Genomic DNA, 12045 nt, shown 5'->3' with positions numbered 1-12045 from the left:
TCCCCCACACCTGCAAACTTATCTCCAAATTGATTTGTAGGTTCTGACACACAGCAATAAAATCAACTTGGTGAAAATAACTTGACTTGTAAACTGCAGTAACCAAGAATCTTAATTTATTGAATCCCTTGTCAGTGCATTGCTGTTTTAAAACTCTTACTGTGTCATATACATACCAGCTAATAATATACAGATTCATATTAGCTACCTTAGAAACATATGTGACAATTTTACACATTTGTAATAATGGCTTCCACTGCACAAAACGCCTCCCTACCTAGGAGGTAGAAAGAGACACTCAGAACCAAAAAAATAACTGTTTTTCAGAGATGACAGCTATAGTGCATCCAGTCAAATAAAGACAATCCTGGAGATCAGGCATGAGATGAGCCCATAATGGGCAAAGACTTGCTCTACATCAATATTCAGTCCAATCTGCTTTCTGGAATGGTTCAGACAACTGACCAGCTATTCCAAGCATGATGGGGGTAGTGCTGTGCAACTGTGATAGACTGCTCCATCCAGCCAAGTTACTGCGCTTGTAGAACACCTTGCAGGATCTGATAGTTTATCTTCAGGCAATTTCTCTAGAAACAACAGCAGTACAGTAACTTTACCTTGGTCTTTTTGGTTTAGTTAAGTTCAGAGCAGGTAAAGCAAATTTTGTTCCGGCCAACCTACAATCAATCCCAGCAGGCAGCACTGTTCCCTCAATACCAAATGACTTTCCTTCCTCTAGACTACTTACCAATTTCCTTCCATACTCTTTCTAGTGTTAGTCTAAATATAAATGTCCTGGTTTTCATTACAAATTCCTAGAATATGCTGGGTGGAAATGACCCATCAAGATCATCAAGCACTCCTTGAATTCTGACAGGCTTGGTGCTCTGATCAATTCCCTGGGGAGCCTGTTCCAGCTCCAAGGAGAGGGATTTTATACTTGATTTTGCTTCCTCTATTCTTGATCATGCTCCCAGTCTGTCTCTGAAAAGCATGAGAATTTTGCAGATTATCATATCAAGCACGGAAAAATGCCACTGATTTCCTACTGAGCTGCTACTGTTTCTCACCCTGAGCATCTAATCTCTAGGTGACCAAATATGGGGCTTGACTTAATGACATGAATGTTGTAAAAAATTATAAAGGAAAATGACAGTGTTTTTAATGTATAAAGGGTGTTTTGGCAGGAAGATTTAGTGCTGTGCATTGTTATATGAGCTTTTGGCCTTCAGGAATAGTCAGTGATTTGGAGATGATAAGGGAAGAAACAAACAATGCAGCAGCCAGAAATCTGGCTCAATGTTTCTTATTGAGGATGCTTCTGAAACAATGGAAGGTCCCAGAGGACATCAGTGATGTGGAAGAAAGGGGGAGGAGGATGGCATGAAAGAAGAGAGAGAGGAAAAAAAGAAGGGAGAGGGAGGAAAGGAAGAAGAAATGTCAATCTTTTCCGTGCTTGGTCTTGCTTGTCTTGGACTGAGAATTTTGTGATTGTCTTAAGTAACAGGGGAAAAACATTTTGTACATTCACCTGCAGGTAATAACATCCCTCTCCTTAAATCAAAATACATAAAAACCAGCCCAGATATCTTCCAGGTGCTAGTACTTGGGCTGTTTTCCTGTACTTCCTCAAGCACTGCTTATCTCTTGTCTCCTGCCGGTAGCAGAGAGCAGTGTGTGGACTGCAGAGCCCTTAATTCACACTGGGACCCATAAACACACACCTCTCTTTCCCTTCAAGCTCCTCCATGCCCAGTGCCAGGTGTCACATGTCTCCAGAGCATTGGGTTCATGCTCTGGTTTGGTGGCCTGGGAGGGCTGATACCAGGCCCAGCAAAGCAGCTAAGCATTGAAAGGTGGGTCACTAATCAGAGCACTGCAGTCAGGAAGAACTCACAAGGTGGCAGTTTCACAGCAAGTCATAGCTTTTTGTTTTGCCCATCATTTTCCACATGGTTCAATGCTCCATCACCTCCTCTGCATATGCCTACTCTCAGGACATGGGTTACATGGCTTCATTTTGGCATCAAGACATACTTGTCATTTTGCTGGCTAATCTAAATAAATGAATATGCTTCTCTTCTTTGTCTTCAGCTTTTTCTCCTTATTATGGATATGATATGGCAGGCAAAGGTAAAGACTTGAGCTAGTGTACCCCAGGAGTCCAGCTGCAGCACTGTCATCTATAATACTTGGACTGTCTTCACAATCATCCAGTGAATTAACACTCCAACTTGTCTCCCTTCAAACACACTTTAGCTACCAAATTTTTCCAGCTGTATGTAAGGTCACTGTAATATATTTATTTTAGTCTCTGAATACTGCAGTACACTTTCTTTTCTTTATGTCACACTACTGCTCCCTGCTGCTCAAGTCTGTTTCAAATTTACAGAACCATTTTACACCACCTAAACATGAGACAGATCATATAAAGACTGAGGGTAACTTGCTCCTCAGAAGCAGGGGGGCTGTCAATGAGATGTTTGTCTCACCATGATTAATTGCTGTGAAATGCCCACAGAGATTTAAAATCATGATTAATTACCAGAAAATGCACAGAGACCTTAAAGACTAAATTCTACTCCTTGCTAAGTTTAGCCAAGAGTTCCTGTACACCCTGCATCTGGGGACACTCAATGCATCCTGCATTTGTGCAGCATGAAATCAATTGCTAAAACTCCCCCAGAACATATGGCAAATTGTCAGCCAAAAGCTACATAAAAATAATTTGTAGTAAGCTCAGAGTCAATATGTGTAGATAGTCAATGGCTGAGGTGTTAATAGTCTATTTCTTTAACTGCTGTTATCTTTTACCTAGAAGATACTAATTTGTTTGCAATTACATTGTTCTTGGTCCTTTTTCATTTGGCCTGCTCAAAGACATAACAGTTACCACAAGGTTAATGTTCTCTCTGAGTAAAAAAAAATGCTAGATCCTATCTGTACAATGCACTTCTTTTCCATTTTATTCAGCACAGACACTGACAAGATTAATAAGCTTCAGTATTTTATGTTAAGCTTATTAAAGATCCAAGTTTTAATAGGTTTGAAATCATCTTCTGAAATTCCACATTAAAAGAAAAGCTAAAAGCAACTTACTCCATTTCCCAAAGACTTTTATCATTCACATAAAATCCAGAAACCAGACTACACTGTATCACGTGGTAGGGAGGAGGATAGTCAGTCCACCTAGACTTCTGCCACATTTGGCTCTGGCTGGATTCATAACAGCCTCCTCCCACCTTGCAGAAAAGTGCTCATAAGCACAGCCGTGCTTCAACAGGTAGAAGCAATCTGGTATTGTGCTAGGAGAGATAGAACTGGGGAGAAGATGTGGCAGTGAGAGTGCCTGTTACCTGCACAAACAAGTGACCAGAGAGCACCACAGACTGTGTTAACCCCTTCAGCTGGTAAAACCCCATCAAGAGCACAGTCTCTTTGAATGAGGAAAATGAATTATCCTAATCACTTCAATCCTTCTTCAGTTTTCCATGCAAAACTTCACCACATTTTCAATACATTTCAGTCAAGTGCACTGAATTAAGTCCTTTTAAAAAGTTTTGTTTCTGTAACACTCAAAGTTCTTAGTGAATTTTGTCACTGGGCTTTCTGGGAGTGAATTCCTTTCACCATTTCCTTCTGCTACCTGCAATCCATTTAACATAGATTTACAATGCTGCTGTCCAGCATGTTGCAGTTAAAATCACAGGGAAAAATGGGTGCTCTGAGAAGTAGAATTCCTTCTCAAGATAATTTACCTAACTTTACAGCAACTTATATGAAAACCAAGAACTGCAGAGGTCTTTGAGTACACATACACTAGGTCTAAGCTCTAGGTAGAGAGTAGTCATATCCATTAGTAGCAGGTACATTGTGCACAGGGATTTCATCCTACACAGAGGTTTGGTAGATACATTAATTGTTTTCTTGTAAGAGAAATTAATTAATATTAACTGTTACTGTAAGAGAAAGGTCAAGCAAATAGACCTGCTAAAGCTGAAAAAACTCCCTCTTTCCCTTGCCTCCTCAGAGCTTTTCACTTCTTGGAGTTTACAAGCCTGGCTGAAGAAAAACTACTGAGAGAATACTATGAGCATCAAATCTTTATTCCTTTGGGATTTCATTAAAGAATAAAAGAATTTAAAGAACTTTAATAAAGAATAATAGAGTGTGATTCAAGCGTGAAAAAAAGAATCATCAAAATTTGACCTGGGAACATCCCACTCCCTACTCTTTAGACATTTTCATACATATAATGTTTTTATTTCAGGAACAGCCATAGAAAAGGTTCCAACCTAAGCCTAGGGATGAAGTAACTCACCAGAGGGGTAGCTGTAAAAAATGCTGCATATCTAAGAAGTGGGTCAAAGACCAGGTATCCTCTCTCAATAAACTAACTACAAGATCACAACACAGAGCTGAGTTAAGAGTAGAGAATTAAATAGAATATAGGAATATTCTAAGACAAACAGAAAAATATGAAAATAATTACAATCTATAATTGCAAAGTGACACACTGGTACGTTAATTGGGTAGGAGTTAGATGTCTTTCTGAGAAATTGCTCCAGACAGTGCCAACCTGCAAAACCCAGTCTTAGTCATAGTAGAGGGAAAGCTGGCCTTGCTTCTCCTCACCTAGTACAAGGCAGTTGTTTAAGTTGCAAATTAAGTTAAAATGCTCAGGCCATAAAAAAAAAAATAAAACCAACACATTGGCATAATGAAGTGCAACTATGAGGAACGGCTTTTCAATGGGAGAGCCCAGATGTTCTATGCATAATGGCCATGGTTTAAATTGAAAAGTGCCATTGTTTGGCCATAACTTCAAATCGCAATACTCTAAAGGAGAGTTTTCAGGACATACACACTTGAGGAGCACAAAGCTAAGGTAGAGCTAAATTGCTATTTCTGCTCTGCTCTGTCTGAGGGAAAAGAAAATGGTTTTCATGTGCAAAAAAAAACAAAAAGTGGAAAATCATAGTTGGCATGTAAGGGGAGACAAGGAGTGAAAGGCAAAGAGCATGAAGAGCAGCAGTCTTTTTTTTTTTTTTCCCCAAAGCTGGCACTACAGCAATGGGTGGGAAGACTGTGCCATTTCCCTGGAGCCTAAAGGCTTGATGCGCACCGGCACTGGAACCGGAGGAAGAGAGGAAGAAATATGTACACCCAGTGCTTGCTTGACTAGGCAGAGTGCCCAAGTCAGCCATGCCATACCACTGCACAGATCCCCTCTTGTGCCACAAGACCTCAAGGATCTTGAACAACGTTTAGGCTGCTGCCACAAGAGACCAAAGCCTGCCTTCCTGACAGTAATGTCACCAGCAACCCCCTACTGTGAACACTCCCACTACTTTTATTTGTCCGGCACTTCAGAGCAACCTCTGTACATGCTCTGAATTAGAGATGCTGGATTGGACCTCCCAGGCATGGTAGTGATAGAAGTAATACCTTGTATTTTATACTCATTTCAGATCAGCTGTACATAGCAACACTTCTCTGTCCCCTGCAGAAATAATCATAGAATCATAGAATGTTAAGGGGTTGGAAGGGACCTTAAAGATCATCTAGTCCCAGTCTCCCTTGCCATGGGCAGGGGCATCTCCCACTAGACCAGGTTTCTCAAGGCCTTACCCAGCCTGGCCTTGAACATCACCAGTGTTGGGGCACCCTCTACTTCTCTGGGCAACCTGTTCCAGCATCTCACCACACTAAGAGTGAAAAATTTCTACATAATATCTAACCTAAATTTCCCCTCTTTCACTCTGTACCGATTAGTCCTTGCCCTATCACTGCAGATCCTGACAAAGGGTCCCTCTCTGGCTTCCTTGCAGACCCCCTTCAGCTACTGGAAGGTTGCTGTGAGATCTCCACACAACCTTCTCTTCTCCAGGTGAACAGTCCCAACTTTCACAGCCTGTCTTCCTAGGGGAAGTGCTCTACTCCTCTTATGAGCTTCATGGCCCTCCTCTGGATTGGCTCCAACAGTTCCATGTCTTTTTTATGTTGGGGGCACCAGAACTGGACATAGTAAAAGCAGTTACATAGCAGATAATTTTGTCCAGAGTTGCAAACAGCCCAATAGGCTCCCCAAATGTTTCAACAGCACTTGCTCACACAAATTGTCCAACATATATGAGGAATTCCAATAAAGGAGCAATAAACATGATTTTCCATATACTTCATCACTATAGAAAAAAATGCCTTAGCAAAATCTGAAGAGTCATGGTAAGATGATAAGTCAACCACAGTGAAAAGAAATCCAAGTATATACTGATTACATAAAAACCGTCAGATTTATCCCATGGCAAATCATGGGAAAATATTTGATTGCCAATCAAGAGCCACTTTCTTCTCCAGACAGCAGAGAAGAAGGGGATAATGTATAGAACTGATAGGAATTTTCACTGGTCAAGAAAAATACAGAAAACAGAAAAGCCCACTTACTTCATATTCTTTGGGATAATGCAGGTCTCCTTTATACCTTTCTTTTGCTTATCTCTTTCAGCTATCTCCTTTTTCCTTCTTTACACAGCTGTCAATTTGGAATTGAAAGAGTCAAGATGCTCTTCAAAAAATTTTATCCCTCAGAAGATATGGAAAATGGTCAAAAACCTCAGCTAAAGAAGCTCTGGCTCCCACTCCTCATATGCATACTTTCAGCACTAGACATTGTGGAAAAGGTTTGCTGTTGGAGGCAGAGGTAACTGCACCACTCAGTAAAACTGAAAGCTTAGCTTAAAATACAGTCACAGATTTTTGTTGGTTTTAAAAGTTAGCTCATAAAGCTGTGTTTTATAACATGCATTAAGTGAAGCAGAAAAGGAATCATGGGTTCTTGTGGGAAAATGAATGTTTTCATGGGCCTATAATAGAATTTCACTTTTAAAATACTTTTCTGTGACTATAACAGAAATTTCTTTCCATCTCGGCTACAATTCATATATTCACATTGCTGGGAAGGCCATTCTCTTTGCTGTATAGTCAGAAGCTGGGTGAAAAGTAACTTTATGCCATTCATTAGCAGAGAGCAAAGAGAGACTGGGCAGAATACCAGCTAATATTGTTTTTGGTTTGGAGTGTGCATACACTATTGCATGTGTCCAGCCAAATTGTTCTTAGAAACAAGTAGATGTGACACAATAAATAACACAATTCTGTTCTGTCCAAAACTGTCTACACCTAAATGGTCCAAGAAGCACAAACAAGGAACAGAGACAACTTCTTCCATTAAAGTAACTGTGCCACCATCCTCAGTACTTCCAACATTTCAGCTTTGTTAATGGCAGTAGGGTTGCCTAAGCTACACCACTGCGCAGGATTTTGCATTTCTATTAACATTCCTCTGGCAGGCAGGGATCTTGTTAAGGTTCGTTAATCTTTAATTATGTTTTTAAAACCCTGTAGCTGCAGTAAATACCAGTAGTTTATAGTCAGTTGTGAGAAGTAATATTAACCTCCAATCTGCATACACCAGTCTGCTCCCATACGTTAAGCACCTAGCACTGTTCACCTTCTCTACCATTTTGCCTTGCACACAATTTACATCATCCAGGTACTGTAAATTGGTATTTATACATAGGACTCACAGCCTGCATATGCACACAAAATCAGGGCTAGAGGGTAATAAGGTAAGGAATAGTAAAGTTTAGAATAAGAAATGGAGACAAATGACAGGGAAGGCAGACAATATGATATAGAGAAGCCCTGGGGAGCTAAAGGAGAAGAGATGATGCTTCAGCTGATTCCCTTTGTATAGCCCACACTCATTTATAACTTGAATGGATGAATAAGTGAGTATTTTTACTTCCAGCTATCCTGCTAGCTGTAAGTGTGAAAATATGGTAAACATCCTCTCCAAAATGCATTCCTTATTTCTCATCTCCTACTGTGTGCAGAAACTAGTTAAATTTATTTTAAAATACTTCTTGGCTGAGTTCTTTAGCCTCCTCAGATATGGGAGCAGAGACTTAATCACTGTTTAACTTCCAGGCAGGTTTTGTCGCTTGATTTAAACATAACTCTCAGAAAGCTTAGTCACTCTAAGATCCAAATTTAGGAGACATCAAGCACCATCTTTGAGCCTTAACGCCCTCAGCTGCCTTTGTCTTCTGAAGGGGCTTAGGATAAGGTCCTGAAAAGCAATCACCAAGAAGTCATGCCTAAATACTCTTTCAATTAGGGCTTGGTCCCACAGGTGGTTATGTGCTGGAAGTGCAGAAACCAAGGGCTGGTGCTGAATACTTACTGTTTGTTTAGTGCCTGAGCAGTGAAGCTCGATAACAGAGTGAGCAAATGCAAAGAGAGGAGGGGAAAAAAGCATCTAGCAATATAGCCAAATTTGTGCAGCCTCGTGCTGAGCCCTGCAGAGGAGGGGCACATGGGCATGCCCAGCATGAGCTGCTCGGAATGAGACAGTCATGATACTGAACTCAAGTGAGGAATTTCAGGTGCTGCCTGTGTGACAGAACCAGCAGATCACTCAACAGTGACCACATCAGAGATGAATCCACAGTAATGACACAGTAAAGACCAGAAGAAATTGAGTGGCCATTCTTTTCCTAATATTCAGCAGTCTGTTGACCCCATTCATGCACAAGGCAGCTTTTATGCTGTTCCAGGAGATCACAGCCTGTGCCGGGCTGCAACAACAGTCTCCCCAGCAGCCATGCAAGCAGCTCGGTGCTGCTCTCCCACCAGTCAAGATCTTGTGTTGCTTCCTCATAGATTAGCCTGGGAGGCTGAAACAAATACAAATACCATCAGAAAAATAGTTTTTATCCTCTTCTGGTATTTTCACTCTCTTTTAGCTTTATTTTCTATATCTGTTCAGCCTGCAGGTCTACAGACGAGTGTTTGCTGAAACAGCAAATTCTTGTGCAAGCTATAGACTAAGAACTTGTAGAAATTATTCAATGCATAAGGAATAAATTAAAAGGAATCAGATAATTAGCAAACAGAAAACAGAACAAAATTACATTAGTCATCAGCTCTCCCTAGCAGTTCTGACCTTGGAATGGCTGGTGGCTGCTTCACACACACTTACTGAGTCTCCCACTAGTTTCAGAGACCTCACCACAACAATTGTGATGTGCCTTGGGAGCTCTTGCACCACCATCAGACCCCATTAGCTACCACGGACAGTCAGTGCAGGCCAGCTGCCCGACAAGGAGCAGTAGTGACAGTGGGGTCAGGAGGGTTTCACTGGCAAGGCCCAACCCCAGAACGTCCATAAGGCCACCAGGCCCAAGCTGAGGTAGCAACAAGGCTAGCTTAAACCACCACATTAGTTAACAGACATGGGTTGAAAGCTCTCAGTTTTGCAGATTTCTCACAAACTCATTGAGAAATGCAGGAAAAATTCATTTGTGCTTAGCTTAGGTAGAGTTTCAGTCAGCATGATCTTCTTGCTATTCCCAGGTGAGTTAGACTGTGGGAGTTACTAATTTCCTTCCTTGTAGTCACATAAGAAAAGCTGTCTTTGGCCAGATTAGCCTCAATATTGAATAAAGAAAGCTTGTCTGTGATCCTTGTCTGAAAGTCAGCCTACAGTTAACCTCTTTTGGTGTCCCTAATAAAGTTGAGTATATCTATACCAATTTGTATCACTGGAAAGGGAGTTCAATTTCCCTTCAAACTCCAGTAGCTCCTATAGGAGTTAATGACTAATATGTTCAACATCCTCTTTATCAGCTGCATAATTATTCTTTTTTCCACACTCCATATCTCTTCTCCTTTCAGAGAAGACTTTTGTCTCTCAGAGCTGCCCTCAGTGGAACTCGCTGTATGCTTTCAGATGCCCTCTCTGTCAGCTGCCAAGCTGCCCTTCTCTGCCTCTGAAATTTTCTCCTGGGGATTTAATTTGCAAACTACAACAAGAGGGGAAACCAGCCACTGTGGTGCCAGCTGAAGAGATTTGATCTCTACAGGACTTTGGTACCTGAGGATATCCACATACCCTGAGGATGTCCTTCAGAGAGGGTATTCTTGGACTTGACACATATCTTCAAACATCAGGCAAGGAAAAAAAAAATATGTAGATTTCAAATCAGATTTAATTTTTTTTTTTTTTTTTACTTTTAGGGGATTGTTCTAATCCATTCAAACTACTACTAGTGCCATCAAGGACAGAGACCAGTAGGCATCTCTTGGTGGTCATCTTTATCCCACATTGACTCCTAGCACTTTCACGCTGTACATACATTGTACCACATGAAAGCAACCATTCTCCGCCAAACAAGCTTCACTCCAGCTACCCTGGGAATCTCTTTAGCCCACTGCAAATTAAGTGGAAAATGAAATGTCATCACCTGACAAGACGGAGAACAGCAATACTTACAAAAATACTTACTAGTCTGGTGCCAACCATCTAGAAGGTCCTAAGCCTGGCTTTCAGGGCAAACACCTAATGATTATTGTGAAAGAAAACAAGAAAGGACCACCAATTTTCAGAAAGCTCTTATTTGGGTGACCCACTCTGGCAAGGGTTTCCGGTTACAAAACACAAAGAGATGCAAATATTTCCCATCCTCTGCACCCAGGGCTTTTTGTTGGCTAACCAAGGAAACTCTCAACTTAGCATGCTGGCTGTTTTCAACTACCTTGCTTTATCATGTGTTATGGCAAGGTGCCCAGGCACCCCACGTGACAAAGAGAAGACATCCCAATGGATTTCAGCACATCTAAAAGTCAGGAATTGCCCTGCCCTACACAGCACACCCTGGAGAAATTACAAACCAGAGACCACCATGCCCAGTATATAAACTGGGGGAGTTGATATGCTGTGAGGAGCCAATTGCTGCTCAGGGACAGGCTGCACATTAGTCAGTGGGTGGCGAGCAATTGTTTTGTGCAGCACTTTCCTTTCTTGGGTTTTATCCTCTCTACATTTTTATCTGCGTTTTCATTATTATTAATTAGTGTTATATTTCACATTATTTCAGTTATTAAACTGTCCTCATCTGAACTCATGGGTTTTACATTTTTTCCAGTTCTCCTTCCCCTCCCACTTTGTGGGGAGAGGCATTGAGGAGTGTTTGTGTGGTATTTAGTTTCTGGCTGTTATTAAACCATGGCAGAAGTCACCATTCCTGCTGTGCCCTGGCACACAGCCTGAAAATGCCAGTGCTCAGGAGCTGCTATCGAGCTGCGGGTCTGCCTTTGTTTGCCTGAGCAGCACGTATACACTGGGGCTGCATTAGCCTGCACCTCGCTGTGTGCTGATAAAAAATCATGATGAATTATCCAGTTCATTTTGGCTCTGTGTAGAGCTATCAAGACTCTCAATATGCAAATGGGTCTTGTTTATCATGTGATAGATACTGTGTAATGTAGCACCTAAATTACACTGAGTTTGCAGTACCATCTGGTTTAATCTTTCATTATATTAGAGGATCACTGTGTAATATTTGACCTGAAAATTGGCACAGGAATAAAGCAGGGCCATGGATGCAGTTTGAAGGGGTTAGAAGCTCTGCTCACCCACATGAGGCAAGCAAGTTTCAGACATAATTCTCTTTTCTCCTCTTCAGATTTGGAAAAGGAGCAAGTACCAAGTAGGCCACAGCAAAAATCTAGTATTATGCACAAGTTTATCTGGAATTAGAGCCAGGTGACTGCTATAGGAGGAGTGTCCATTCAAATTTTCTCATGTGACAGAAAAAAACTGACATACAGTGGAAGGAAAGCCAGTGAACATTCAGAGGAGCAGTCCATAGATATTAAATTATTTTTGGTTTGATAGGATCTTAAGACAAAGAAAATATTTACATTAACATTTATGCTACTCCAAGTCTTCAAATTGATGCCAAAATGATTTTTGCTTTTAAGTATTCTTCACATATACTTGCATCTCTCTAGCTTATTCTGGTATAATTACATAGATTTGTAGCTAGCATTTCATCCACTCTGTTAGACAGAAAGACAAAGCACATTCCTGAAGGCCCCTATCCCATCTTGTTTCCTTTGGGAACTAAGGACAAGGCACTTTTCCAAGACACTTTCTCATAAACCACTAGCAAAAGGGGGGCTCCAGAAAAGGGCTCAAAC

The sequence above is a fragment of the Onychostruthus taczanowskii genome, unplaced genomic scaffold (genome assembly GCF_017590055.1).
Source record: "Onychostruthus taczanowskii isolate IOZ18803 unplaced genomic scaffold, ASM1759005v1 scaffold33, whole genome shotgun sequence".
Taxonomy (NCBI): Eukaryota; Metazoa; Chordata; class Aves; order Passeriformes; family Passeridae; genus Onychostruthus; species Onychostruthus taczanowskii.
Note: the sequence above shows the minus strand (reverse complement) of the source record.